Genomic DNA, 4,474 nt, shown 5'->3' with positions numbered 1-4,474 from the left:
TCATCGTTAACTTATGTGAAAGCTCCACAATCTCCACGTGAACTCTCATTGCCTATACAGCTCGATTCAATCGTTTGTGAAGACTCTCCAAGCTCTCCACAATGGCCCGACCGGCCCGACTGACCCGACCGAGCCCGATCATTCACTTTACCTGGGCATTCCATCCTTTCATCCTAGACTCCTGCCGGGGTCTCTTGCTCGTGGCCTGGGACTTAAATTTCCCGGAATAGGTGCAAACAAAGGTCTTTGCGTATTGCACCCACTCGTCAGGAAGTTTTTCCGCCTTTGACTTTGTGCGGTCGATCCGTGCGTTGCGCTCTGCCACAGTCGTATTTGTCCTCACCCTGAAAATCTACAGATAAATTCATAGTGCATGTCAGCCAAAACGTATATACACAGCTATAGAAAACACGTGCCTGGAACGTCTGTGCTTGGTATACGGCCAGATAATCTTCAAACACCTCCCAGGAGGGAAACTCAACCTTCTTAGGCGCCAAGGCGAGTACGCGGACGGAGCTACCACCTTCGCTTGTGCTGCTGGTGGATTCCGGCGGATCGGAGCAGCTCACTGGCTCCAACGGAATATGTGTCGTATTAAGCTCACTCACGACGGGGGAAGGCGCCCAGACGTCAGCAGGAGGCGCATCCGAACGATTACCCTCGCTCTCATCGGACTCCCACTCAGCTGAATGAGTAAGAGGGCGCTTTTGCGCTGCGCGCGTGCGGAGATCCATGCTTGTCGCTCACGCTCTCCCCGTTAACAAATTGTGTGGCTCACGGTGGTATACGATGTATACTGTTGTACGGATGAACCAGCTCGGTAAGAGAAAGGGATGCGTAGGGGAAGGGCAATCCCAGTCGGGCAATATACCCACTCTCTTTTTTTTAATAAAACAACAGATCCGAGACCGTGTATTTGGCATCGCCTTTAAAATTATCGTAGTGATCCAAAACTCTGCCCTCATAGGGCTTCACTTTTCGTGTTTACCCAGCGCCCTTCCTCTTTTTGCGGTCCGACCTCTACACTCTAGTTTATCCCAATGCTGTTTTTTATCCCATCAGGGTTGCGTTTAGCTCTCGGAAAGCGTCTTCTAATAGATAGAAGCTTTATAGGTCATTCTGGGTGGGCCTTCAACTTCTCCAGCAGCTCTATCTTCTCTATCTCGGCTTGTTGCGTACAGCTGTAGGTAGTTGTTGATCTAGGCCGTCAGTTTTGGAAGTGAGATGGCATCGGCCATCTCTCCATTACATCCCTCGGCTTCACCTATCTTAGTGATGGGGCACGCGGCCTCTTTCTTCTTGAATGGCTAGGACGAGTTGCTGCCATCGCAACCAATAGCAGAGAGCTACACCATTATTGACCTATCATTTTACTTCATTTCTCTGCATACAAACTGAATGATATTGCGGCACAACACTCCCACTAAAGATGCTCACGTTCTCCATCATTTCTTCGTCACTTAACGTCTTCTCATTATCACTCAAGATCCTTCTCGAGGGATGGTTTGTTACCACCTTGGTCCCAGATTTGCCTTGTCGCAGAACCCAAAATCTGATTTAATACTTTATCTTATATCCTAAAGAGACTTACTCTTTGTATTGTTTGTTGCCGATATTGGACTGAGCTCTTCACTCTCTCTTTTTCTTCCGAACTGCACAGGTGCGGGTCCCGACGAAAGCCCTTCGGGGGGGCATCCACAAGCTGCTTGTATCCTTCTTCGGCGACAGCAGACCGGCCTAAGCCACAGCGGCCATTCAGGTCCCGGCCTTTTGGCACCTCAAACGGTCAGCCAAGCGCCCATGATGTGAGCTCTGCAAGTAGAAAGTCCGATCATTCGGCTACTCGTGGGTGTCTAGTCTTAGACCAGTTGTGCCTTTCAGCGGCGGGAATTGAGAGAGTCAGGAGTGAAATTAACCGAAAGTTTGAGTAAAATGTACTCAAGAGCAAGTGGCTAATAGCCTGGACCTGTTCAATTTCCAAACTTAGGGCTAGGTGGCCATTAAACTTAAGGTTTTAACTTTAAAACTAGTCTGTAACCAGAACCCTTTCCTTAAGGCCTTCCTTTACTGTAATCATTTTCCTAAACTTCTTAATAATTCCCTTAAATTGACAAGAACTTGTGTTTACACCAAATGACCGTCAATCTTTTATTTGAGGGACCTAACCTTATTTGAGGCGTGAAACTAAATTTGAGGCTGATGATTAACCCAACTCTTTTATCCCCATCATAGATCTGAGTTTTTCAAACTGTGTTTGGCTTAATGGCTTCGTAAGGGCATCAGCCACCATGTCGTTGGTGCTACAGTAATTCACAATGATACTTTTGTCCTCATGTTTGTCACGGGCATACAGATGCCTGATATCAATGTGCTTGGTAGATGAGTGACTGCAAGGATCCTTAATGATACTTATTGCGGCAGTATTATCACACCAGCATTGGGTGGGTAGTACTTGGCCGTAGCCTAATTCTTTCAATAGTAGCCTCAACCACATCGCCTCTCGAACACCTTCACTGGCGGCTTCTATTTCAGATTCTGCTGTATGAATACTAATGCAATCTTGCTTAATACTTTTCCAAGAGATGCATGCACCAGCAAGTATTGATACATATCCTGTGATTGACTTCCTTCCTTCAGATGCATTCGCGAAGCTCGCGTCTGTGTATAGCTCTAACTTAGTGGTACTATTTCCATTGTACTCAATGCCATACTTCGACGTTCCTTTCAAGTACTTTAGTACTCGCTGAGCCGACCTCCAATTGGTCCTTTTATAGCTAGATAGATATTTACTAAGCTCTCTTACAGCATTAGCAATATCAGGTCTAGTACCTCGGACAAGATACATCAGTGAACCCACTAAACCTCTGTAATCGAATGGTTGGGCCGCTATCTGTTCTGGGTTCATATCCTTTTCCTTTTCTAATATAACACTTTTCGCTTATGGTGTGGGTTCTGTACTACAGTCTCGCATTTGATACTTTACCAGAAGATCGTTGATGTACTTCTGCTGTGAGATTCTGAGTGTTTTCTTTTGTGAATCTCTGTGCTGTACTTGTCGTCCTCGCTTTTTCGCTACACTGCGACTTTGCCACCCTCTTCTCTTCCACCGACAGCCAGCTAGTGACTCCCTACCATCGCACCTTTCTGTTCAGAATTCTTGGCTAGATATATCTCATTTGTGTTTGCATACTACACACCGTTTTTAGATGTTCACGGATGTCCGTACATTTACCTTTATTAATTGATACATAATAATTGTGCGTAGCTTGTGCTGTAGGGAGAGTTAGAGACCATCAATTCAAGGAACAAGCGCAGCATAGGTGGGCAAAAGCGTATTGCGTGCGTTAGTGGCATGCGCTTCATGTGATGTGGTTGTCGGGGTATGCGCGACATGTGTTTGTGATGAAACTAGGTTAGCGGCCTAGTGGTCTAGTGGTATGATTCTCGCTTTGGGTGCGAGAGCTCCCGGTTTCGATCACCGGCTGGGCCCGTCTTTTGCTCGGAATCCCAGGTCGGCCGTGTCCTATCGGGGCAAGGCGGCGTTCGGCGCGTATCACCGGTCTACTCGGTCGCGGCTGGCACTGGGGGAATTTTGCTCAGCAACACGACTCGACGTGACATGGCGTGGTGCTGGTGCTGTACTTGTCGTCCTCGCTTTTTCGCTACACTGCGACTTTGCCACCCTCTTCTCTTCCACCGACAGCCAGCTAGTGACTCCCTACCATCGCACCTTTCTGTTCAGAATTCTTGGCTAGATATATCTCATTTGTGTTTGCATACTACACACCGTTTTTAGATGTTCACGGATGTCCGTACATTTACCTTTATTAATTGATACATAATAATTGTGCGTAGCTTGTGCTGTAGGGAGAGTTAGAGCCCATCAATTCAAGGAACAAGCGCAGCATAGGTGGGCAAAAGCGTATTGCGTGCGTTAGTGGCATGCGCTTCATGTGATGTGGTTGTCGGGGTATGCGCGACATGTGTTTGTGATGAAACTAGGTTAGCGGCCTAGTGGTCTAGTGGTATGATTCTCGCTTTGGGTGCGAGAGCTCCCGGTTTCGATCACCGGCTGGGCCCGTCTTTTGCTCGGAATCCCACCCAACGCCAGGTCGGCCGTGTCCTATCGGGGCAAGGCGGCGTTCGGCGCGTATCACCGGTCTACTCGGTCGCGGCTGGCACTGGGGGAATTTTGCTCAGCAACACGACTCGACGTGACATGGCGTGGTGCTGGTGCTGTACTTGTCGTCCTCGCTTTTTCGCTACACTGCGACTTTGCCACCCTCTTCTCTTCCACCGACAGGCAGCTAGTGACTCCCCTACTATTGCATCATATCTGTTCAAAAGTCTTGGCTAGATATATCTTCATTTGCGTATGCATACTACACAGCGATTCTTAGATGTTCACGCATGTCCGTACATTCACCTCTAATAGTCAATACGTACATAACTATGGCGTAGCTTGTGCTGTAGG

This window comes from Phytophthora infestans, genomic scaffold (genome assembly GCF_000142945.1).
Source record: "Phytophthora infestans T30-4 supercont1.264 genomic scaffold, whole genome shotgun sequence".
Lineage (NCBI taxonomy): Eukaryota > Oomycota > Peronosporomycetes > Peronosporales > Peronosporaceae > Phytophthora > Phytophthora infestans.
This window is presented reverse-complemented; position numbering follows the sequence as displayed.